This window comes from Bidens hawaiensis, unplaced genomic scaffold, assembly GCF_021521415.1.
Source record: "Bidens hawaiensis isolate Kalapana, Puna unplaced genomic scaffold, B.hawaiensis_p1.1 tig00007859_1, whole genome shotgun sequence".
NCBI lineage: Eukaryota > Viridiplantae > Streptophyta > Magnoliopsida > Asterales > Asteraceae > Bidens > Bidens hawaiensis.
Window position 1 is genome coordinate 327952 of NW_027491546.1, and position 27466 is coordinate 355417.

Below are 27466 nucleotides of genomic sequence, written 5' to 3' on the forward strand. Positions count from 1 at the left end.
AGAATTGAAATATTCATATTCATGTGATTGCTCGATCTATAATTCTGCGATCACATTTGCATCAACACTAGCAGTGATCTGTGATACGACATTCGGTATCATCATCTGCTATCTTTGAGCAATCAACTGAATCATATCAATCTCCATAATTGGAGTTACTCTTTTTATGTCATTCTGCCGTACCCATTCCGTACGCAGTAATCAATACTAATCTCACCGTATAACTCGTTACCAGCTCAATCATAACAGCAGATACACATGCACACCAAATATTATCATACATATTACACATACCAGTATCTAGTATATATGTCCCCCAAATATAATAGCATACGGACTTAACCTGACGTCGGTTAACGCTTAAATATGTTTCATAACCCCTGTCACCAACTGACATATAGATCTTTCTAAACAAGGATTAATGTTTAATATGCTTGATTTCCATATCCTTCTGCATGTCAGAATAACCGATACATGTTCACCGTGAGCACCAAACGATTACGTACCACAGAGTTGTAATATCCGTGTCTATTTGTATATCCGGCATACACGGTATACCACCCACGAACGAACCACCAACTATGCTATAATGATTCCAACACCTCTTGGTGTATGGGTAATCATTCTATTCGAGTATACATGGGTATAGGCATCTAACGGATGTAAGGATAACATAGGGAGTTGCAAGGTTCAAGGTAATCGCGCAACCCATGTTGCCTTCAAATAGTATCAATTACTATTATGGGAAACTCTATCACTTGTTCAGTCAATGTCCTCAGGCGTTCTAGGTTCGCTAAAGTCGGTAATTCTCGATCTGGAGGTGGTATGTCTCATAGGTTTGAGAGTGAGAAATACACATATATATTTATATATATTATTTTTATCTGCTCATTTATCATCAAATTTATTATTATTATTATTATTTATTTTATTTTATTTTATTTTATTTATTTATTTATTTATTATTATTATTATTTTTTTTACCTTAATGGAATAAGAATGGGTTCAGGTACGGATCCGTCCGTACGTGAGGGTCGGTGGTTCGGGTGAACATAGGGGGTTATTAGGATATACAGTACCGGTGTTGGTAGGGTAAGGGATTTATCAATTTTGGTTGGGAGTGACGGTTACTAGATATTTCTGGTTAATGTCAAACGGGAGATCTAATTTGGTACTATCATAACTATGACCCGATAAGTCAGACTTATCATCAACCGATGCTCTAGAAATTTCAGCATCCTCGGTACTTTTATTATTTCATCCCCCGGTTCCTTATCCGGGTCCTATTTCTCAATACATGTACCCACACGATATGTACATATATATATATACACATTAGCACGCATAAATAATATTATATACTTTACACATATGTTGCAATTTTTACCTATTAATGTACCCCGTGACTTCTCCTGAATTCCCTCGTGCGGACAAGTCTGTTATTATGTTCCGGACCATAATAACTCACTTGTCCATCCAAGTTCATCCAGACCTCGTCACTATAAATTATTAGTTGATATTCAGATCCTATAATACTTGAGCTACTGGTTATATTTTAGGTATATTTTAAAGACATCCTAATTCTTTATAACCAATGGCTCTGATACCAACTTCTGTAACACCCCGTAACCGCAGCGGAAACGTAAACGGGATGCAACAGACACCTCTGATATCAACCACATTGTTTATAAAGAAAGCTGAATACATTAATATACTTCAAATTACATTATCTCGTATTTCATTACCGTCTAGGTGATACACACATCATACAATACGATACATAATTCTATTTAATATAATGTATCCTAACATCCCGCACGCAGTTCTTACACACATCAAGCACTTAGCACGTAAGCAATCACTTCATCTTAGTTGTACCTGAAAAGCATGTGAGAAAACGGGTCAACTACGAATAGTTGGTGAGTTTCACAATTCGAGTAAACCATGATAAATCATTATCATAAAATAATATTATTATCGATGTAATTATGCTGAGCCCACAAGTGAAACCTCTGTTAACCCAATACTGTACTCGTTCCGGGGGCAATGTTAACCCAGAAACACTTCTAGGGACATCTGGGGACACTGTTAACCCAGTACTGTACCCATTCTGGGGGCAATGTTAACCCAGAAACACTTCTAGGGACATCTGGGACACTGTTAACCCAGTACTGTACCCATTCCGGGGGCAATGTTAACCCAGAAACACTTCTAGGGACATCTGGGGACACTGTTAACCCAGTACTGTACCCATTCCGTACGATTTCCGTACAATCAAATATTTATAAATACACGCAAATCCATGCGTTCAGTATGTACTTAAACATTTCAATAGTAACATGCTTTCCGCCCCGGGAAAAATATTTAAAAACAATTCAGAAAAATGGGCTCGTGAAACTCACCTTAGCACATGCAATCAGGTAACAACAATCATTATCAGTTAACACGTCCAATCTGTAATATGATCCCTACGATCGTTATTATACAATTATCGTTTATATAATCTTTAAGCGTATCAACCGGTACATCTGGGGACACTGTTAACCCAGTACTGTACCCATTCCGGGGGCAATGTTAACCCAGAAACACTTCTCCGGACTCAGATTGTGATTTCGTCAAGAGTTCAATGGTCAACATTATTATTAGTCGTTTTTCCCGTTTTTTGTGCCTATCACGGTTATCCGTTTTTACGTTTCAAAAATGAGTTTGGTCACACACGACCCGAAAATAGTTGTTGACTGATAATTTAGTTAAAGTTGTGAAATTAGAGCTCGGTTTAGACGCCCCGATTGGCCGCGAGACCCGTTTCCGTCTTTAGTGCACCGGAAACTGTTAAATCGTTTACAATTACCCAAATCATCCGAATTATTTTCGGATGATTTATTTTTACTTTTTTAACTCAGTTATATGAAAATAGTTCATTTTTAGGGTTTTTATACACCGGTCAGCTCGTTTAGGTGAACTTTACCGGTTTACGCGTTTTAAACCTTAAAAGTTTGTTTTTGCACAAATAATTATCCGTTTAATCTCGGATCTTGAAATTTTGCACAAATCACTTTTTTGAAAGTGGGGAATTTTATAAAAATATTTCCAGAATTAATTTTCATATTTAAAATTATTTATCTATTTTTAAACACCATTTAAACACTAAATATGTCGTAAACACCAAACGACCTTAGAAAAATCCCAAATTTTTCCTGGATGTCCCCTGTCATCCACATAGTCCCTTGTAATATTTCCAGAACCAAAATCTCTTTTTACATGCCATTTTCACTAAAACCGAGCTAGAAAACCCTAGAACTTGTTTAACCAAAAAGCCTACTTAGACTTCTCCAAATGACCTAAAATTTTGTGTGTGACTTATACATGTTATAATAAGCTTATCTGAAATTTTCCAGAATTTTTCATGATATTTAACTAGTTTTCACCATTTTTAGCCAAAACTGAGCATTAAATTCACCAAATATTCATCCTTTGTCCAAAAATTACCAAAAATTCAAAGAACTCATATTTTCATGTATTTAACACCTCTGTAAAATTTCATGACCTAACTCTAAACCATCAACAATCTGTCCAAAAATCCATAACCGAACATAAACCGAATATACCTTTTGTTTTCCGCCACTACAAGCTACAAACTCGTTTTTCCGCCTTATCTACCACTAAATACAGAACCTACAACCAACATACCACAATACCAAGCAAGTTACACTCACGATCAAGCATCTTACACTATAGTTTCGGTTATTGTTTCAAAACTAAAGTTTAAACTGTAAAAATTCGTTTTTGGTTCGTTTAACTCCTTTCTTGGACCAAGATCCCTTGTATAACCCGTATACATCACTTGATCATGCAAGAATCGGTTTTCATCTTTGAAACCTCATTTTCTTGCAAACAAACTCAAGAAACGAAGATGGAAACGTATATAACTCGATTTTTACCTTGTTTCTCTTGCTAAAATTCCGGGTTTTTAGTTGATCTTGTGGAGAGAATTGATGAACATGAAGATGTTTGTGTAAAAAAAAATAAATGAGGAAAGGGATACACCCTTATGGTCCGATCGGTCTCATGGAGGGGTGGGGTGGGACCCACCTTTTCATTCTTAGCCACATATTTAGATTTTAGAAATCCGGATAATGTTTTGGATAATCTGGTTCAGTTCGTTTTTCGGTTAAATGTCTAATTCGGCTTAAAACGAGGTTAAAACGGTCGTTTTCGGCTTAAAAAATGAAATTTATATAAAACTGATTTAAAAACTTTAAAAACTTAAACCATGACATTTATTAACTTAAAACATCATATTATTAATAATTGTGCATCTTTTTCGGCTTGATCGATCGTCTCTTGCTTGGTTTGGTATTAAAGGTTTCGTTTAATGTACCGACGTACCATTAAATCGAAATTCTTTTTCTGTGCCGTACTTTACTTATCCTGAAGCATTAATGCTTCGTAAAATCACTACATATTATAGATATCGTCTACAATTGAACCCTCGATTCGTTCGGGTTTCAATAACTATCGATCGATTAATCGCATATTTAATACGATGAATTCTATATTCACGTACAATCAATATAGTGAACCATGTATTCTCGTATAATTACCATGGTAATTCATGTACCCGACATTAAATATAACGTAGCTACCGTCTACCAGTTAGGGTATCCCTGGTTTCGTCGCAATCGTTACAGGTGGGCGGTGGTGGACGGCGATGGTGGTGGCTGGTGGCAGTGGCGGCGGTGGTTGGTGGTGGTGGGTGTCGATGTTGGGTGGTGGTGGTGTTGGGAGGGTGGTGGAGGTGATGCAGGGTGAATGAGAGAATGGAATGGAAAAAAACATGGGGTATGGACGAAATGAAATTGGGGTATTTTAGAGGGAATGGAATGGACTAGGTAATGGGTCATTCCATTCCTTTGGTCAACCAAACACACTATTTTTCATTCCCTCATAATGGGTTATTCCATTCCGTCCTTTATTCTTACATACCAAACACTACCTTACTTTGTCCATTCAACTACCTCATACGTTATGTGGATTTTGAGTGTTAGTATCTCCTAGTATCTATGTTACATGTTGTTTCTTATGGTAAATCTATCTATTTTTACCATGCAGTCTTTCACCACATACATACGCACCTCATGTTTTTTATAAATCCTTTTGTTGCGAGTTTTTTGAGACAAGGGTCTCTCTAGAATTAGTCTCTCTATCTTCATGGATAAAGGTAAAGTCGGCTTGTCTACGTTGTACGATTCTTAAACCCTACCAATAGTTTTGTTATTTGTGAAATATACTGGGTTTGTTGTTGTATCAAATATGATTAAGCATATGCTTGAATATGGTCCCTGGTCCCTAGAAGGCCATATTAAAAATCCTCCCATTTGGAAGAATGGCATGGCTTATCTTTCTTGATTTAGCGATATTGAAAACACGATCTTTTCATAAAAAAGTTATACATGTTTTGCGTAGTTTGATTGTAGTGATTAATCAAATATTAAAACATACATGTGAACGCATATATCTACTTGAGTATATTGATTTAAACAAAAGGGTAAAATGATTAGTAATACATCCCACCTGAAACTACGCGTCTAAACCACACGTACATCCCACCTGAGTGTTGCATGAACAATAGAGACAACCATAAATTTTCATATCTAACAAGTACTAAAATTTCATGATACCAAGGGTCGTATTGGTGTAATTGACTCTTATATTTATAATCTCTATTCTCATATGTTATTACCAAAATTTAACATGTATTTTTAATACTTTCAGAATTTGTGTCTTAAAATACTTGATATATAGGAATAAAATTTCAAGAAAAAGGTATATGTTATTGAGAATACGTTTTTTGGCCCATTATTCAATGATGATTACACAGTTGTATAGTTCTCACGTACTTTGAATTATATTGTAAAAACACTACTTTTTAACATTATAAAATCTGTAAGAAAAATAGATGTATCAAATTTTCAAATTTGTCCTAAGACAGGTCGTTATGGGGCGCCTAAGGAGATGAAGGCGGCCGTCGTTGAGCGCTGAACACCACCAAGGGGCGTCCTTGGTGGTGGGGCGCGGTGATGCCCATGGTTAAAACGGCCGGCGCAGAAGAAGAAATTAAGTGCCCCCTCTTCAACAACTCTCTCCATCTCACACACACACACACACACACACACACACACACATATATATATATATGGGGAGGGATATTTTGAGAACCATGTTGAGTTTTAAGAACTTAAGAACTCAATTCTAGACCACATATTTAATTATATGGATTGAAATATGTGGTTGAGATTAAATATGGCAAAAAAGTCAAAGTAGGAGAGAGAATAAATATGTAAGTGGTTATACTAACTTTTACGTCCGTTACACATGTGTAAAAAGTCGACTCGGTGCGTAAAAAATTCTGTAATTTTTTTACGTGTATGTAACTTACATATATTACGCATGTGTAAAAAAAAATTCGAAAAAAAATCGTTACACTGAGTTCTTTCGAGTTTTTAAAACTCAAAGGGGTTCTTAATTGAAATCTCTCATATATATATATATATATATATATAAATGGGCGTCCTTGGGGCATTAAGTCATAGCTGGACATTATTGGTTGGGCTTCGAAGCCCCCCTCCATAGAGGATGGTCTTAGATACACCCGCCATTGTCATTCCCATTTTAGTGGGGGTGATAAGGTGATTATGGTGTAAAACAATAGGCCAAGTTCATTCCCTGTAAAATGTAACATTTAGCCGTTAAAAACACCCTCCCCACCATTGGTAAAATGTGGTACGAAAGTGTTGTCATCCTATTAAATTTGATAGAAGGACTACACGAAGTTCTTATAATGGACCACTGTTACTCTATTACACGAGGGTGATGCTTAGTTTTATATGGAGAAAAGCATATTAATTGGACCTTGCTTTATATTCATTGAATCGACTTACACATTACTAAAGTTATTTGAATCCGTTCTTTTGAGGTTTGCTATTTAAAAGAGGGTTGCTGTCTTGTAGCGTAAATTGTTGTACACTTACCTGTCATTTTGTTATAATTGTTTGAGGTTAAACCTTTTTGAAATGATATATTATTTTGAACTTAGGTTGCTTGAAAATAAATTTGAGTGAGAAAATCCTGTCTTAGTTTGATTAGAATTCACATTAACTCAGCATATTGGACTATGTGTTGACTGGTGAGGCAAAGGTTATGGTAGCCAACGTACGTGGTGGCAGGATGTAAAGATGATTGTAGCAACAATTCCAACTATGAGGGATGTGACTGGTTACAACAACGTAGGTAGTTGTGGTAACGACGGTTGTGGTAATGGTATTGGGGTAATGTATGCGACGATTGTAGTGGTAGTAATACGTCAACGATGATCCTTGGAACATATTAAACTTCAAACTGATTAATCGCAATATAAAGACCTCCTATAACATAGTTGAATAGTTAGATATAAATTCTATAAGTAAAACTTTAAAATATCTACATGTATGTATGTATGTAATCGAAGCCATACACATTAAATAAATCTATAAGACAATTTCTGCATCTATATTTACATACATATATACATGCATGCATGGCTGATGTATGCATACATACATACATACATACATAGTATATAATGGAAGCCATATGCATTAAATACAATATATAAATGAATTCTCTTGTTGCAAAAGGTTCTGCTACAAATTAATTGACTATAAATATCGGAACCAGAATTAGTGAAAACGAAATGACACAAAAGAAATAAAATATATATGTGTAGCAGTTTAATTCTAGTTATCAATCCTTATGACCCACGGACCACGACTAGAAAACAATCCCCATATTAAATATATTCGGAGATAATTTAAGTGTAGTCTTTTCTTCTTTTAACTTTTGGGTTTGGAGATAAGTGAAAAGAGATGTGAGGTTTGAAAAATGTTTAGGACTTAACTTCTATCAACGTGTTTTTTTATGGTTTTTTAGCAGTTGACCTATTTATAAACCGGTTTGATCGGTTGTTTTGAGCTCAAACTGGTTTTTTTAGCAGTTGACCGATTTATAAACCGGTTTGATCGGTTCTAATTTACTTCTAAACCAAACCGGTTTGAGCCAACCCAATATTGACCATGCGTTGACCAAACTTGACCAGTTCAGAACCCAAACCGGTTTGGCCCATAACCCGGTTTTTTACACCTCTATATGACTATATCGATGTGTAATGTATGGAGGTCCAGTACTCTAGTGCAGAGGTGCACAAAATTCCCGTACCCGGAATTGGACACGAAAAAAATACCCGGAACCGGGTTTTTTTATACCCGGATATTCTATACCCGAAACCGAAACCGACCCTACCCATAGGGTATGGATAGGGTATGTATTTTGAGGTCAATACCCGTACCCGGAACCGTACCCGATTTATACCCGTAAAAACCCAGACCTGGTCATACCCTATACCCATACCCGGTTATACCCGATACCCGATACCAATTTTCTAATACCCGAAATAATACATGAGTTTTTATAGTATATTTTTTATGTTTACTTCACAACTTTTATGTTTAACTTTTTGTAAAATGCATATTACTAAGTAAATAATTTGTAATTAAGTGGAATTATGGTTTTTGTAATTTAGTTTAATTATTTTTATAAATTACAAAGCAAATTAAAAGTTTAACAATATAAAACATTTATACAAAATTACAAATTCAAAACCGGGTATTAATACCCGGTCGTACCCGGTTCTAATACCCGAACTCGATCATACCCTAACCGGGTACATAGGGTTGAGTTTTTCTCCTCAATACCCTACCCGATTTCTCTCAATACCTGATCATACCTGAAACCAGTTCTATACCCAAACCCAAGTATTAGAAAAAACCCGATTTATGCACCTCTACTCCGGTGCTCCGTCATCTTCAAATATGAAATTCTTGATCCAATTAGTTTATACAAGTATCAAATATACAGTGGCCAATGAGACCTAAGCCCATAAAAGAGGCCCATGCTCAAGTAACAATGTTTTTTTACCTGTTATTCTTTCTAAATCTTAACAATTGTTTCACAAGACTTACCATTAAACATATAAAAGGGAACACTGGACCTTTTATATACACATAGACCATGTGTAGTATAGATAGTTTTGATCTCTCTTTGTATGAGGAAGTTAGGGATATGACTTTTCCATGTTTCATTCAGGAGTTTTGAGCAATTATGATTGAAAATGCATTATATATATAGGCAAAAATCAAAATATACTAAAACAGATGGTGTTGAAAAAAACAAATCATTATTTATTTCTCTTACAAAATATGCGTGTAGATTGTAGAGATAGTTCATAAGAAACCACAAAGTAATGAGAAAACTACTACTAACCAATTAAATTTTTTTTTATTTCTTTTAATTACAAGGATACTATTGTTAATTAAATTACAAAAATATATATGTAGCTCACGGGTTTTACATGTATGTAGCTCGCAAAATTACATTTATGAATCTTGCTAACTGGCTAGGTATAGATTTTTTTAGCTCTGTTTAACAATGATTAACAAAAATAAAATTAATGAAAAAATAAATAATAAAAGAGTGTTGTTGAAAAGTGAGTTTCTCAAATCTTTTAAATTTTCTAATAATCCCTTCTTATATATATGTGTAGTCTGTGTGTGTATGTGTATATGTAAGTGTTTGTGGATTTGTTATCTTCTATCCTACGCATATACAATGAGGATCATTACATAACACTGTAGTGGTTCGTATTTGTTTAAGATTCTACTTTTAGCATAAAATTACCTATGATTATTTACATAAAAGCTATCAAACTAATTTCTTCATATTATTTTGAAAGTTTTAAATGTATATATACGCATTTGTAGCTAATATAACGTATACATGATTTATGCATGTGAAGGTTACATATGAACGAAATTTTTTTTCATCATTTTGTTTTAACAAAGGCCGATAAACCTTGCAGTTCCATCACTTTCGTTTATTTTAAAACTTTTTGAAATCGAAAAAGTTAGTAATTGTAGAGGTAGGGTTCCAAAAAGACTCAAATACCCTTAAGTACTACCCGCGGGCCATAAAGGGGATACCCGCGGGACATATGGGCCACCCGCATATCATAAGTGAGGAAGAACGTCCTCATATTACACGCGGAAGCATCCTGGCATCCTCAAAAGTCGTCTGCAGGACTGAACGTCTGTCCGCCTAGGACATCCGGAAGACAATGCCAGTGGACAGCTGTCATCGCTCAAGTACCATCTAGAAGAAGGTTCATAACCTTTACTTGGAGAATACGTGATATACTAACCAATGAACGAAGGACACCTGTCCAGGTTGTTATAACCGTGCACATGGACATGGTACGATTCGTCCTATCATTGGGCGACACGTGTCCAGGTTGTTATACCCATGCACATGGGACGTATAGCTCAACCTATCAAAAATGGACACGTGTCCAGGCAGTTACCAAAGATCTTCTAGAAGAGGACAGCTGCCCCAATCATCTTCCACTATCCTTCGGCTATAAATACCTTGTCAAACGGTATGAGGTATTCATTCACTCTCTCATATTCGGACTACGCTTAGTCTTTGTACTTCAGTACTTTCTTCATTACGAACGATACTGATTCTCACACCGGAGGGTGGTTACAGGAAGACTCCCCCCTCTTGTCTTTCCTGTAACGAGACTCACGGTGTCTGTTTTGCAGGTTCTAGTCACTGGACTTTGGGACGTTGTACTCATATCGTGGTTGTAATTATCATATAATACCCTGTGGACTCATCGGATCCAGGACCCATACCTGGGGAGCGGATCCGTGTTTCTTCATTGGCGCCATCCGTGTTTACTGTTAGAACAGCATTTGTTTTCGTTGGTTTTTGGTTCGTTAGATATGAGTAAACTTCCTGAAGGGCCGACGGGAACTCCTACACCTGATTCTCGTGTAACTAACACTGACGTACCCCAGGGTCTCAGTGTTTTTGCAAGAATCACGACTCCAAGCGGTCGTAATCTTGAACGTATCACAGCTCCAGGGTTACGATTTACTGATGTGACACCTGGGGGTTTTACCTTTGAAAATGTTACGCCACCAACCGGTGTTCCGCCCACCGATACTGCTCGGGAATCGGCACTGGAAGGTTCAAATTTGGGCAATCTGAAACGAATCTCAGAAGAAATTCGATGACGCCAGTCAGCGTCGGATCCGGAAAACGATTCTGGCGACTCTGATATGGCAGGACCTCACCGACATAACTCTAGGTCCAGAGGAGGATTGACTCCCGAGGAGTGGTTCCAAGCACAACAAAAAAGTCTGGTGGCTGAATATGAACGAAGGAAACGAGACGAAAGGCTTCGTGCTCGTGCCCTGGATTATGAGGAATCCCCTTCTCCCCCGCCAACGGCGAGAGGGAGCCATACTCACCACAGCCAACAAGAGGAACCAGAGTTTGGTGAACTTCCGAGACTGCGCCCTCTTCCCCGCATCAATATGCGAATACCGTCCTACTTGGAAGAATTTGACAGCTTTGATCCCACCTATCAATTTGGTGATAGAAGTTTTTACACAGGCGATAGTCTGATGAGCTCCCGGGTGAGAAGCAGTCGTCCGCAGGAAGTAGTCTGCCATATCGAATATCACAGCAACGCCAAGCAAGATTTCACTAAACCATACCGTCCGGCAGCCTTTGCCGAAAAATCAAAGTTCATTGCAAAAATAGCTACAGCATCACTCCCCGTTTACATCAAAATACCTACATCACTAGGAAAGTACAATGGTATGACTGATCCAAGTGATCATCTCCAGAACTTCATTGCAGTAGGAGGTGTTAGCGGGTGGACGCTCCCCTATTGGTGTCACATGTTCGCGTTGACATTAACAGGGGCAGCAAGAGAATGGTTCGAAAAACTACCCGACGGAGAATTTTCCAGTTGGGACGATTTGGTAAAGAAATTTGCTCAGCATTTCAGCCAACAGAAAAAGCATACACGAGATCAATCGGAAATTTTGGACGTTGTCCGCCGTGAAAATGAATCCATAGAGGATTTCATCACCAGGTTCAATGATGAAAGTCTGAACATCGGTGGAATAAGCAAAGATATGCTCCGCTGTGCCTTCCGCAAGAATGTCAAGTGTGACGACTTGGTCTGAACAATCACTGGCAGAGATGGTATGCCTAAAGAATGGGACGATCTGATGACCGCAACAAAAGTATACGCCAACACTGAAAAAACACTCCGAAATGGCAATCCGAAGCAAAAGTTTAAAGTCGAATTTCAAAACCCGAGACCTAATAGACAGGCGAAAGGCCCTATTTGGTCGAGACTTCAGCCAAGTGCAGAAGTGTCAAGACAATTCGATGCAAGATTTCTCATAGGCAACAAGAACAAAGCAGGACCAGCAAGCCGGGGTCCTAGCAGTTGGACTCCTTTGTCAAAAACCCCTTCCGAGATTCTTACCACAGAGAACATAAGTTTTCGGAAACCACAACCACTAACGAGGAGATCATTTTTGGATTCCACGAAACACTGTTCGTATCACGATGACATCGGTCACAATACGAACGAGTGTAGGTCATTAAAAAGTGAAATTGAGGCAGCTGTGAAATCCGGAAAACTGAAACATCTAGTGAAGGGTGGAAAACCTGACAATGGTAAAGCTCCTATGCGGGACATTCAAGGCCCAAGTAAGAAACCAATCAAAGACCTAAACGTCCACATGATACAAGGTGAATTCCCCACGGGAAAGAAGAGGAAGGAATCCGACGATGAAGAGTGGAAAAATGAACCAGTCATTTTCCCGAGAATCAAAGGAGGTCCGAGTAATAAAAACCCTCTGATTATCACAGCTCTTTTCGGACACTACCGTTCCCACTATGTTTTCTTTGATACCGGAAGTACGTCGGACATTATGTACGAACAATGTTTTGACCAGTTAGATGAGGAAGACAAAGAAAGATTGAAACCCGTCCATGCTCCGGTATCCAGGTTCGGAGGAGAAGTAATGCATCCTCGAGGTGTAATTTCGTTTCCAGTCACCCTCAGTGACGGGATTCATTCAAGAACTGAAGAAGTTGAATTCTTGGTATTACCAGCAACATCAAGGCATGGCATTATCCTTGGACGTGAAGCAATTGGCGACTTCAACGCCCATCCGTCCACAACACATGGTGCAGTGGGAGTCCCAACTTGTACTGGCGTCGCAATAATTCACGTTAATCGACATTGCCTCGCAACTGAGAATTCAAAACCAAGCAAGATTCCGAAACAGTCCCCGAGGACTGAACCGGAAAAATGGATTTTGAACACGAAGTTTCCCGATCAAACTGTAACAATAGGACCCACTATCTCCGAGATAGTCCGGACGTTCTTAAAACAGTTATTATCAAAAAATATCGATGTGTTCGCATGGCAGCCCGCGGACATGACTGGCGTCCCGCGGAACATTCCGGAACACAAGTTGAGGGTAAACTCGTTGTTTACACCCATAGTACAGAAACAACGCAAGATGGGACCAGAACAAACAAAGGCAATGAACGAACAAGTCCAAGATCTCCTGCAAGCCGGGATCATTCGCCCGATTCGTTACCAAACTTGGGTCGCTAATCCAGTGATCGTTCCAAAAAGTAACGGAACTTGGCGGATGTGCATAGACTTCAAAGACCTAAATAAAGCATGTCTTAAAGATTGTTACCCCCTTCCAGAAATAGATCTCAAAGTCGATACCGTGGCACCATTCAAGTTCAAATGTTTTCTGGACGCCTACAAAGGTTACCACCAGATCCGCATGGCAGCGGGTGATGAGGACAAAACAGCATTTCGTACCGATCAAGGCACTTATTGTTACAAAATGATGCCTTTCGGATTAAGAATGCGGGAGCCACGTATCAGCGGTTGATGGACATCGCGTTCAAAAGTCAAATGGGTCGAAATTTAGAAGTCTATATGGACGACCTGGTAATCAAAAGTGCCGAGGAAGACCAAATGTTGAGAGACATTGAAAAAACGTTCAAAACCTTGAAAAGTATCAACATGAAGCTGAATCCAGCCAAATGTTCTTTCGGAATGGAAGAAGGAAAATTCCTAGGGGTAATTGTTACGGATGAGGGCTTTAAAGCTAACCCAGATAAAGTCCAAGCGATAGCCCGCATGCCTTCCCCATCCTCCCTCAAGGAAGTTCAGACATTGAACGGACGTTTGGTTGCCTTGAATCGTTTTCTGGCAAATCATGCAGCCAAGTCCCATCCATTCATCTTAACTTTGAGAAACTGTCTTAAAAAAGCACATTTCAATTGGACTACGGAAGCAGAACAAGCTTTCGTGGAAGTCAAAAATGCTTGATGGAGTTGCCCACATTGACAGCACCATCTGCGGAGGAACCTTTATGAATGTATATATCAGCTTCAGACATTGCCATTGGGGCCGTCCTTCTGACAGATCGTAGGAACGTTCAAACACCAATCTACTACGTCAGCAGAACACTATCGGACCCGGAAACAAGGTATTCCATGCTCGAAAAACTTGTTTTGGCACTAGTCTATGCTGCCCGATGCCTCCGCAGATACTTTCAAGGGCACCCCATCAATGTATTAACCGGATACAAGCTCAAAAACGTTCTCAGCAAGCCCGAATTGTCAGGACGATTGGCCAAATGGGCTATCGAGTTAGGTGAATACGCAATAGAGTATAAACCTAGATCGTCAATCAAAGGGCAAGTGCTGGCGGACTTCGTGACAGAAGTCCCGCATCACAAAGAGAAGGAATGTTTGAACGAGAAACAACCCCATGTGCCTTCGGAATTAGGACAAGTTTGGTCTTTATTCACGGACAGAGCCTCAAGCAGCGAAGGATGTGGTGCAGGCCTCATGTTGGTCAATCCTGAGGGCCATGAGTTCACGTATGCCATAAAACTAGATTTCAAGAGCACCAATAATGAGGCAGAATACGAAGCTTTCTTGGCGGGTCTACGGATAGCCAAAAAATTAGGGGTTAAGCATTTGGAAGCCCGAGTGGACTCCATGTTGATCGCGGGACAGATCAATGGCACATATGAGGCAAAAAACGACATCATGGCTTCATATGTGTCACAGGCGAAGGATTTAATGCTCCAGTTCTCTTCATGCAAAGCCATTCATATCAAGAGAAGTGAAAACAAATCGGCGGATGCTCTTAGCAAATTGGCCTTGACAAACTTCGAACATTTTGCCAAAGACATCCGCATCGAGATATTAGATCGCCCATCTGTCCCACAACACCAAGTGTTAGTAATTCAAACAGGAGTCGAGTCCTGGATGACACCTATTGTCGCATATTTGTCGTCCGGAGCACTCCCAGAAAGGAAATCGGCAGCCAGAAAGATCAAACACAAAGCTCTGAATTACCAGGTGATCGATGGTGTCTTATATCGCCGCTCCTTCCGTGGACCACTACTGCGATGTGTGGATGCCGAGGATGCGAATTATCTGATCAGGGAAGTTCACGAAAGGATTTGTGGTCTCCATGCTGGTCCACGAATGGTCGTGGCAAAAGTGATGAACGCCGGGTATTACTGGCCGGGGATGCATGCGGACGCCGTACATGAAATCCGGAAGTGTGACTCATGTTAACGCCACGCCCCCAATACATTACGGCCAAAGAATGAGTTATATCCTGTCACTTCGGCTTGGCCGTTCCAGAAGTGGGCAATTGATATAATGGGACCTTTCCCAGAAGCCTCTGGACGGATTAAATTTTTAATAGTAGCCATCGACTACTTTACAAAATGGGTGGAGTCCAAACCAGTAGCCTCTATAACGGCAGCAAGTGTTAAAAAATTCTTATGAGAATTCATTATATGCCGATTTGGTCTCCCCCTAGAACTCGTTAGTGACAACGAGACGCAATTTGCGGACAGTGGGTTACAAGAATGGTTAAAAGAATTACACATTTCTCAGACATTCACCTCTGTAGCCCACCCGCAAGCGAATGGTCAGGTGGAAAGAACCAACCGGACAATTAAAGAAGGAATCAAAGCTAGGTTGGGCACTAAAAGGACGGGTTGGGTCGATGAACTGCCCCATGTGCTATGGGCTTTCCGCACGCATAAGAATTCTAGCAATTCTGAAACCCCCTTCAGCTAACTTAAGGCACCGAGGCCATGATTCCAGCCGAAATCGGAATCCCATCCGCCAGAGTCCTCATGATCTAAAAGATAACGATCAGGAACTCCGGATGAACCTTAACCTCCTGGAGGAAAGGAGGGAATTGGCATCAATCCGAGAGCATAACTATAAACGCCAGTTGGAAAAATATTATAACTCTCGGATCCAAAGATGTGAATTTGATGCGGGAGATTTTGTCTTCCGCAACAATGAAGCCTCCGGGCAAGCTAGCTCCGACATGGGAAGTGTTTTGGACAAAAATCAGCTAAGGATCAAGTATCCAAATCAGTTATGTGAGGTAAGGTGCTGAAGTGATATTAGCTAGCGCGTAATCGAATCGTAGATGAACACAATGATTTAGTGACGATGGAAAAAGCCCTTAATCAAGATAGTCTCACTTTTGGGTCAAAACTTATCAAGGCAATCGTTGATAAAAATGACTACGGTCAAGGATTAGCAATATAATCTTTGGCCGAAGTATCTTACTCAATGATCAACGGGATAACCTTTGGTCGTCGAGTGTATGATTATCTTAATCTCCGGCACAAAAAACCCCCGGACGGTGAAAACTATCACCGTCAAAGTTTATTGATAACAAAAAGGGTGTTACAATTGGTGGTGAGTATGTGATCGAGATTACAATGATTAGCTAGTGAGTAGAGAGAATAATAGTATCTGCTCTAGAGTGTGTGTGTATACATGTGTGTTTCCTAGTCGATCAATACACGGTATAAATAAGAAATGAATACAAAAATATTTCCTATCTATCCGGAAGTCTTCCATTTAGCCGTTCCACGATCTTTGACCACGTGCGTCTAGTCGTTCAGCAGCGTAATAGTCGGAAGAATAAGTCCTATGGCCGTTGATATTATTTGAACTTCAACTTCTAGATGGTTCACTTCTATCAAGCCATATTCAGTTAGGATCCATTACCCATAATCTTGCTGTAAGAAGCTGCATAAGGATAATTGATGCTAATATGTCTTTAACTTGATGTACCTGTCTTAACACAACACCATACTTAAAAGCAATTATTAGTAAACATAAAATACTAGAGATCATTAATCCTGCATAAACTGTCAAATATATCCAGGATATAATATCCTCAATATAATTAAGGATATAAGATATTTAGTAAAATTTCGTGGCCTAACAATTGCCCCCAAAATGGCGGGTGACAGTGGAATATAGCTGTCATTTTGAATTTCGAATCCCTGCAAAAACTGCGCACGATGGGACAGTTATGCCAGACGGTTGATATTCGTAAACATAATTACACACCGCCTACTTAAGTTCCGATTATAATCATTTTTATAATCATATCCTCAAGCGTTTCACAGGTAGATCCTTATCTTCATCCTTACAGTTCTTCATTAAAAATGTCGTCTGTTTCTCTATCTTCTTCTTCTTCTTCTCTTATCTATTCTGATCCTGACGAACTTTACTCTCAAAATCTTCTCCAAACGCTTCTCTGTGAAAGCTGCAAGTTCTCAGATTCTAACATTGACAGAATCCGATCGTGTTTTCCGGCAGACACAATTTTTCGCCATTTTGATCCCATGGCTCTTAGTGACTGCATCTCAAAAAACTGGATTTGTTTTCCAGCATATCCTTTCCTCATTGGTTACAAATTTCTGTTTCCTACCTTTACCCAGAAATTCTTCAGCTTGGCGTGAATCTTCTACGTTCAGGCGATGCCTATGCTTCGGAGAGTACTTCACACCATTGAAGGACTCACCGTTGAAGAAGGAATAGAGTTTGGTTTGGCCGAACTGGCGTCGTTGTATAACCTTTTCACACATGGTTCCAAGCGATTTGTCTTTAAATCCAAACCTCATCAAGCGATTCCCATTTCTGATGTTACTCTTAATGGCACCTTTTGGAAACATCAATTTTTCTTTGTGAAACGAAATTCTATCCCTGGTGGGCACAATCTGCCGAAACAGTGGGTACCTAAGGGTAGGATATGGGATCCGTGCACAAGCAAAATATTATAACTTTCCCTAATAACAACCCTTATCGTTTTGTGCAGTTGAGAAATGGGAATTGCTGATTGATCTTCCAGGGGTCGAAGAGAGAGTAAAGAGGTTTTTGTCACTTCATCCTGCAATCAGAACCTTTCAAGCAAAACAGATTGAAGCCTTTCAAAAATCAGATCAAGAATCAGCTATGTCAAGTAAGATAAATTTTTAAATATACATATATATTGCTCTCATGTAATGAATATTAATAATCGTAAACTTATCTGTCTCTTGTTATTTGTAGGTGCTCCGAAAACAAGAAGCTTCGCCTCCAAGTTCTCCCTCAAAGATATCGACAGTATGCTGACCCAAAGGAAGACCCCGACATCAAATCCAATCTTGGAAACTCAATCAATGTCTGCCCGAGCCAAATCGGGGATCAAGAGAAAGAAAAACCTGGATACCGAGGAACCCATTGGCACAGAAAGGCAAATTTTTGACCAACTGGCATCTGTAAGGATCCTTTATTCTTGTTTACTTTGATTTTCTCTGTTTTTCAATACGAACTTATCTAAATTCTTTTCCCCAGGCTGTGGAATCTACTCGCTGCCACTATGAGAGGACCGTTGCCGAACATGCAAAGACCCTTACTGTCTTGAGAATCACTACTGCCGTCAAGGAGAATGCCTTGTCAAAGATGACCAAGGAGAAGCGAGAAATCAAAGCGCACGCCGCTGCTTTGGCCGTTCAGCTGCAAGATGAGATAAACCGAGCCGCAGAGGAGTCAAAGGCATGGGCAGCTAGGTCAATCCTTGAGGCCAGAATAAAAATGTTCGCCGAGGCCAATGATCTATCCTTTGACAAGTCTTCTTGGGAGATAGTGAAGTGGAGGCAGGATTTGGCCGAGCTATGCGGGGGTGAAGGAGATGCAGATGTGGAGATGGTCGAAAACACTGATGTTGGTGTTAGTGGAGTAAAGGATGTGGGTGAAGCTAGCAAGGGAGAAGATGGAGCTGCGGTTGAAGATGCAGCGTAAGTGGGCAATGAAGGATATTAAAGACAAGGCCCGAGCCCACATTTTATTTGTTTTGTGTTGATGTTTACTGAACAATTCTCATGGTTTGTAACAGGCGATAGATAATTAGGATGAAGGATTTATGATCCATAAGACAATATGCAGGAGGTGACAAAGGTGGAGGGATCCTCTGTTTGTGGGGATGAAACCTTTGTTGCCCCTGTCTTTTAACTTCCTGCACATTAAGAACAATTAGTAACTAAATTTTAACCCAGTTGGATAGTCCATCCTTTCGCATGGTGAAATCAAGGTTAAAAATTTTGGATAAGTCTTTAAGACTTATTGACTTTTAACTAATATAAATCATTTGGCTACTCGTTTGTTGTTTATCTTAGAATTAATTCAATCTTTGTTAGATAAACTTTAGATTTTAAAATTTGATAACAATATGATGTAAAGTGATCTTTCTAGAATAAATTATTCAAAAAACGTTTGATGATATAAGTTAGCTCTATAAAAATCAGTTTTCTTAATAGGATCATCCGAAGATATATAAATATCAAATTCAAATCAAATAAGAAAGATCATACCAGAGGGCTTGTATAAACACAAGTTACCCGTAGCATTATACATTTGTGATTTGTCATAAACTATCCTCAGGATTCAGGATCTTTTATTTCAACCTTCAGTGTAAGCTTAGGAATTCTGTTGCAAATAATTCATGTAATCAATTGGGGTTAAACCTGTTAAGCTGGGTACAAGCCCAAAATTAAACTGGGGACTAGCCCGTGCAACTGGGGATAAGCCCAAAATTAAACTGGGGACTAGCCCGAAATTAAACTGGCGACTAGGCCCTTAAGAAGAGGTGAAAACCCCTTAAGCCTTAGAACAAATCTGGCGACAAGGCCCTTGAGAAGAGGTGAAAACCCCTTAAGCCTTAGAACAAATCTGGCGACAAGGCCCTTGAGAAGAGGTGAAAACCCCTTAAGCCTTAGAACAAATCTGGCGACAAGGCCCTTGAGAAGAGGTGAAAACCCCTTAAACCTTAGGATTAAACTGGCGACAAGGCCCTTGAAAAGAGGTGAAAACCCCTTAAACCTTAGGTAATGGTACGTCTACCATAAATCGTAGGATCCTCCATATTGCCGGAGACAACGAAATTGTCAGCCACTAAAAGTGTACTGGTCCCGCTGCCCCGAACTATACGTTGGATAACGTGCGCTCCAGGCGAGAGTGTAGAAACTCTATTTATAAGAAAGGTGAAAACCTTTAAACCTTAGAGGGTATGACCATCGGGGGTCATACCCGATCGTGGGCTAGGCCAAGGAAAATAGCGATATACCTTAAGCGTGAAGAAGAGGTGGCCAACCTCTAAGACATTGAACCTTTTATTGAAATCTGCATTGTTACTTAAAAACTTGGAAAACATAAAACGTTAAGAATATATTATCCTTGAGTTAATAATAAGAAATTGAAAAGAATAAGTGATCAGATATATATTACCAATTTTAGGATCCTTGACCCTTTTAGGATACTCGATCCTTTTAGGATACTTGATCCTGATTAGAAAAAGTACTTCTTGAGATGGATAGCATTCCATGCTCTTGGTAACCTGTTGGCTTCCATGGTGAGCAAATGATATGCCCCCTTCCCTGCTTCTGACTCGATCAGATAAGGACCTTCCCACTTGGGTGCTAGCTTTCCATCTGCCGGGTTGGTTGTATTTTGGAAGGCTTTTCTCAATACCAGATCTCCTTCTTGGAATCTTCTGATCCTTATATTTTTGTTGTATGCCCCAGCTACCCTTTGTTGATATGCTGCCATTCTGATCTTAGCTAGGTCTCTGAGCTCATCAACAGTATCTAGATCTTGGAGAAGGATTTCATTATTGGCCTCAGGATCACGGATGCTTGTTCTAGTAGTAGGAACCACCATTTCTGTAGGGATTACAGCTTCTGACCCAAACACCAATGAGAAGGATGTTTGACCTGTTGCATTCTTAGGTGTTGTTCTATTTGCCAAAAGAACGTTAGGAAGTTCCTCAGCCCACTTGCCATTCTTGGATCCTAGATTCTTCTTCAAGTTGTTGATGATAATCTTGTTGCTTGATTCCGCTTGACCATTGGCTTGAAGATGAACCGGAGTGGAAATAATCATCTTGATGCCCCAACTGTCACAAAAGTTAGTGGTTCTATTCCCGATAAACTGGGAACCATTGTCACAAACAATTTCAGCAAGAACACCAAATCTAGTTATAATATTTCGTTTAATAAAGGATATAACTTCTTTTTCTCTGACTTGCACGAATGCTTCTGCTTCGATCTATTTGGAGAAGTAGTCAGTTATATCAAGCATAAAGACCTTTCCGCCTGGTGCCTTTGGTAGCTTGCCTACAATGTCAATGCCCACTTCATGAAAGGCCATGAAGAGGATATAAGATACATAGGTTCAGCTGGCTGATGAAGGATGTTTGCATGCGTTTGACAAGCATCACATTTCTTTGCATACACCATTGCATCCTTCTTCATTTTCGGCCAGAAGTATCCGATCTTAAGTATCCTGGAAAATAATGCTTTTCCACCTGTGTGGCTGCCATAATCGCCTTCGTGAAAATCTTGGAGTATTTCTCGTATCTCAGGATCCTTGATGCATTTCAAATAGGGACCTGCAAAAGATTTTCTATATACAATATCTTTTAAGATAATGAATTATGATATCTTTAATCTGAAGGCTTTAGGATTTTCCCCTGTAGGGATTTCTCCATCTTGGAGGAATTTCCTGATTGGAAGGATCCAAGATTTTCCTTTTGTAGAGGATGAAGGATCCTTCAATTCTTGATAACAATTCGTGGTTACTTCCATCGCTTCTTGTCCCTCTATCACCGGAGACAATATGTGGATGATAGGTATATTTGTGTCATCTTGAATTTTCAAGGACGATGCTAAGTTTGCTAAGGCATCTGTCCCAACATTCTCTTCTCTTGGTACCTGTAAGATACTAAACAACTCGAAGGATTTTGCTAATTCCTTCACAATTTCTAAATATTTGACCATATTCTCACCTTTTACAGTGTATGAACCATTAAAGTGGTTAGTTATTAGTAAAGAATCTATATGAACTTGAAGATACTTGATCCTCATTTGTTTGGCTAGAAGTAAACCTGAAATAAGTGCTTCATACTCAGCCTCATTGTTGGTGGCTTGAAACTCACATGCTATGGACTGGGGTATTATGTCCCCCTGTGGCGATTTCAGTTGGATACCCAATCCTGTTCCTCTTACGTTGGATGCTCCATCTGTGAAGAGTGTCCAAGGATCCTTTGTTTCTTCTAGTTGCTGAACTTCCAAATCAGCTTTCTTCTGCATGTCGCTACTGAAATCAGCCACAAAGTCTGCAAGCTCTCGTGACTTAATGGCTGTTCTAGGCTCATACTGAATGTCATATGCACTCAACTTCACAACCCACTTGGCCATCCTTCCTGACAACTCTATCTTTCTAAGCACATCCTTAACAGAATAGTTAGTTCTCTAAATGATAGTATGGTGTTTAAAAATAATGTCTCAACTTGGTTGAGGCAATAATCAAAGCATGAATTAATTTCTCAATGTGGGAATACCTGACCTCTGCGTCTAAGAGGCTTTTACTTACATAAGATACCGGATGTTGCGGACCTTCATGATCCTTGGCCAGAACAGCACTGACTGCATTACCTGAAACGGCTAAATATAGAGACAACGGCTCACCATAAATTGGCTCCATCAAAGCTAGTGCTGAGGATAGATAATCCTTAAGAGCCTTCAGCGTATCATCATGCTTTTGAGTCCATTCAGACTTCCATGGTTTTATCTAGTTGATCCTTGAACATTATATTGACTAATATTTGGTGTGTTGCCCCTGTCATGTCTTAGTCCGAACAGCATAGCAATATAACAATATATGCCGGCAAGGGTCATGAATGTGGTATCCTCTTGATCAGATGGTTCCATCTGAATTTGTTGAAATCCAGAGGAAGCATCCATAAAGGTAAGCATTTCATGTCCTGCCGTTACATCCACCATGGAATCTATATGTGGTAACGGGAAAGGATCCTTGGGGCATGCCTTGTTTAAATCAACAAAATCGACACACACCCTCCACTTTCTATTCTTTTTAGAAACAACAACCACATTAGCTAACCATGGAGGATACTTAACCTCTCTGATCATACTGGCGTTAAGAAGTTTTTCAAATTCTTCTTGTATGATCGTGTTCCTCTCAGGAGCGAATTTTCTTCGCTTTTGATGGATGGATTTAATAGATAAATCAAGGCCTGACTTATGAGTAATTACCTCCTTAGAGATACCTGTCATGTCTGAATGTTTGAAGGCAAAGGTAGATTTTCTTCGCCCTAAGAAGGATACCAAATCCTCCTCAATCTCGCTGGGGATACTGGATCCTAAGAACACGTTTATGTCCGGATCCTTGGGATCCAAGGATACTTCATTAACATCTTTCTCCCGAGCTTCCAGAACGTCCCTAGGATGTTGCTGTGGTTGCTTTGCCACAGTCTGCTTGGTTGTCGGCTTCATTGACGAGGAATAGTAATTCTTAGCTTCCACTTGATCACCGTCTATCCTTACTACTCCCCGAGGGGTGAGAAGCTTGATGCACTGATGGTATGTAGAAGCCACTGCTTTCATTCCATGTAGCCAAGGCCTGCCTAAAATAACATTGCAACAAGAAAGGTTATCAATTACACAAAACCTATGATAAGTATTCAACCCTTCGATGTATATCAGGAGGTTGATGTCCCCCAATGTTTTCTTGGTTTCTCCACTAAAACCAACTAGCACCGATGTTCTTGGGATGATGTCTGAATCTGGTATGTTAATCTTCTGAAGTACATCATGTTGGATGATATTGACCGAGCTACCACAGTCAACTAGGATCCTACGTACATAATGGTTAGCTATTAATAAAGTAATAATCAAACCGTCGTGGTGAGGATCCTGGATACTCTTATTATCTTCTTGAACGAAGAAGATCCTCTGCTGTCGGAGAGGAACTTCGAAATATATCTGCGCCTCTGGAGACTAAGTTGATCACGTGCACATCTGGTGGTGGTGCTGCTGCTTTCTAAGGGGCTTCTTCAAGATCCTGGATCCTTGATTTCTTACCGGGTGACTCCTATTTTGTTGAAGTACCCAATCTTTCCCAGATCCTTTTATCATCCTCTAGTCTTATAAATCTGAGTGCCCTGTTCCTGACTTCATCTTAAGTCCTGCATGGAGTCATCACAAGATCATCATAAAAGGGGGAGCCCCTATTTAGTCCCATCTTGAAGGCTTTTACTGCCGTGGCCATGTCAAGATTAGGGATTTATAGGGTCTCCCTGCCAAACCTCGTGATAAAATCCCTAAGGGATTCATCATTGGGTTGGACAACTCAATATAAGTCACTAGTTAACTTCTCAAATTTCCTACTACAAGAAAATTGGCTGTTGAACAAGTTAACTAAATGTGAGAAAGAAATAACAGAAAAGGGAGGAAGACTTAGCAGCCATTTTAATGCAGATTCTGTTAGTGTGGATCCGAAACCCTTGCACAGACAAGCCTCCTTGAGTCTATCGGGAATTGGATTGATCCCCATTCTTTCCATGTGTTGGGCTACATGCTCTTCAGGATCAGTGGTACCATCGTACACTTTCATGTTGGGGGTTCGAAAGCGTTTTGGGATCTCCGTGTCACAGATTGGTGGAGCAAATCTGGACAGTTTGTGGCTTCCTTCTGGTATCTCAGGAATATGACGGATCACCCCTGGTACGCTGGATATCATATCCCTGAGTTTCTGTAGTTCCTTAGCCATGGCTTGGTTGATACCTGCATCCTGCATGGAACCACGGTTAGCATCTAAGGATATAGGATCATACAAGTTACCTCTTTGTTGCGTGAACGTCAGCATTCCAGAAGAGTGGCTGATGTAAGAAGCGTCTGCTACAGGCGTTGGTCCACCAGAAGCTGTGGTCTGCATGGGGATTATATCTCCGACGTGGACTTCAGAAGAATGTATATGTTGCATTCCGGAAGAGCCTTGATCCGAAGGGAAGGACGCCGGAGGCTGATAAGCATGGGGGTTTGCGGCGTACCATCCAGCCGAATTCGAGAGCATCGTCGATGAAGTTTGTTAGAGTTGCGAAGATCCCGGAGCTTGCAGACCTAAGGATCCTTGCTGAGGAATTTGGGATCCTGACTGAAAATGTGAGGATCCTTGGGCCTGTTGATTGGTTAGACTCGGTTGAAGGATAGAGAATCCTGGTTGAAGCATTGATGATCCTTGGGCTGATTGTCCCATGGACCTCATCTGCAGAATAGAAGATCCTGGCTGGAACATTGAGGATCCTTGAGTCGACTGTCCCATTGATCCTGGTTGTAGGATGGAAGATCCTGGTTGAAACATTGAGGATCCCTGTGTTGACTGAACTTGAGATCCTGGACTGGCAAAGTCTAGCATCCTGGGCACCAGGGGAGTGACATCTTCCGTTGGCCTCTTACTCTTCTTGAGATCCTCTATCTCGTAAAGGATTCTCTGGTTAGTCTTGTTCTGTTGCTCCATGTATGCCCCAACCTGCGAAAACATAGCTAAAACATCATTGTTAGTATTAACTACCAGAGTAGTAACAGTGGTCCTCGAGCTCTGGAAGATCGGGGTTGGAGCTTTGCTTCCAGAAGTAGTAGTCCTCTGCGCCCGTGTGATTGGCGGAGGCAATGGTGGCATGGTTCTCGAGGAAACGGGAACTGTCGAGGGCATGGTTGATGAAGCAGAAGTTGATTGAGAGGCCATTGATAGTGATATGGGTAGGAAAAATCGGAAATGGATAGGAATAATATGGATTTTAGCACCAATTGCCCCACGGTGGGCGCCAAATTGTTTTGGACAAAAATCAGCTAAAGATCAAGTATCCAAATCAGTTATGTGAGGTAAGGTGCTGAAGTGATATTAGCTAGTGCGTAATCGAATCGTAGATGAACACAATGATTTAGTGACGAGGGAAAAAGCCCTTAATCAAGATAGTCTCACTTTTGGGTCAAAACTTATCAAGGCAATCTTTGATAAAAATGACTACGGTCAAGGATTAGCAATATAATATTTGGCCGAAATATCTTACTCAATGATCAAAGGGATAACCTTTGGTCGTCGAGTGTATGATTATCTTAATCTCCGGCACAAAAAACCCCCGGACGGTGAAAACTATCACCGTCAAAGTTTATTGTTAACAAAAAGGGTGTTACAATTGGTGGTGAGTATGTGATCGAGATTACAATGATTAGCTAGTGAGTAGAGAGAATAATAGTATCTGCTTTAGAGTGTGTGTGTATACATGTGTGTTTCCTAGTCGATCAATACTCGGTATAAATAAGAAATGAATACAACAATATTTCCTATCTATCCGGAAGTCTTCCATTTAGCCGTTCTATGATCTTTGACCACGTGCGTCTAGTCGTTCAGCAGCGTAATAGTCGGAAGAATAAGTCCTATGGCCGTTGATATTATTTGAACTTCAATCTTCTAGATGGTTCACTTCTATCTAGCCATAGTCAGTTAGGATCCATTACCCATAATCTTGCTGTAAGAAGCTGCATAAGGATAATTGATGCTAATATGTCTTTAACTTGATGTACCTGTCTTAACACAACACCATACTTAAAAGCAATTATTAGTAAACATAATATACTAGAGATCATTAATCCTGCATAAACTGTCAAATATATCCAGGATATAATATCCTCAATATAATTAAGGATATAAGATCTTCAGTAAAATTTCGTGGCCTAACAGGAAGGACCTTACAAGATTCAGAAAGTCTTATCTAAGGTTGCCTATAAACTTGAACGGTTGGACGGGACGGAGATCCCCAGAACCTGGAATGGGGCTCAACTAAGGAAATGTTACATTTAATAATTTGTCTTTTGGCCTGCGAGTCAAGCTAGACATCAAGGACTTTGTAATTTCTTTCCTTGTAATTTGGCTTATGCCTTTGTTATGAAAATTTTTGTTTAAGTCATTTGAGACTTGTAATATAACCCTTTATTGGCATACAAAGAAGATCCGACAAAAACACTTATATTACAATAAAGATAAAAAAGTGTACCGGATACAAAAACAAAACTCCTTTATATACACAAATGGGGTTACAAGAGAAAATTGAAAAAAAAAAGAAAAATCTAGTCTACGCTGCGGCATCTTCTTGCTCCGCATTATCTCCCTCCGCATCCGCGTCTTCTTCCTCTTCTTCCTCATTAATCACCTCATCAAGGTGAAGAAGAGCCCTTAACTGCGGAATGCTATCCTCCTTGTCTCGCCATACTGGATATCTGTTCTGTTAGCGAAAATT

General features: G+C 39.8%; 2 long non-coding RNA genes across 2 annotated transcripts in view; both read right to left on the reverse strand.

Moving 5' to 3' along the window:
* LOC143636325 (uncharacterized) overlaps positions 1 to 27466 on the reverse strand; it is a 256311-nt gene that overhangs the window by 218728 nt on the left and 10117 nt on the right. The window lies entirely within an intron of this gene.
* Positions 18372 to 26915, reverse strand: LOC143636323 (uncharacterized). Its single transcript, XR_013154218.1, has 2 exons — positions 20599 to 26915; positions 18372 to 20512 (listed from the first exon to the last, which is right to left on the reverse strand). It is a non-coding gene; the product is annotated as an uncharacterized LOC143636323 (long non-coding RNA).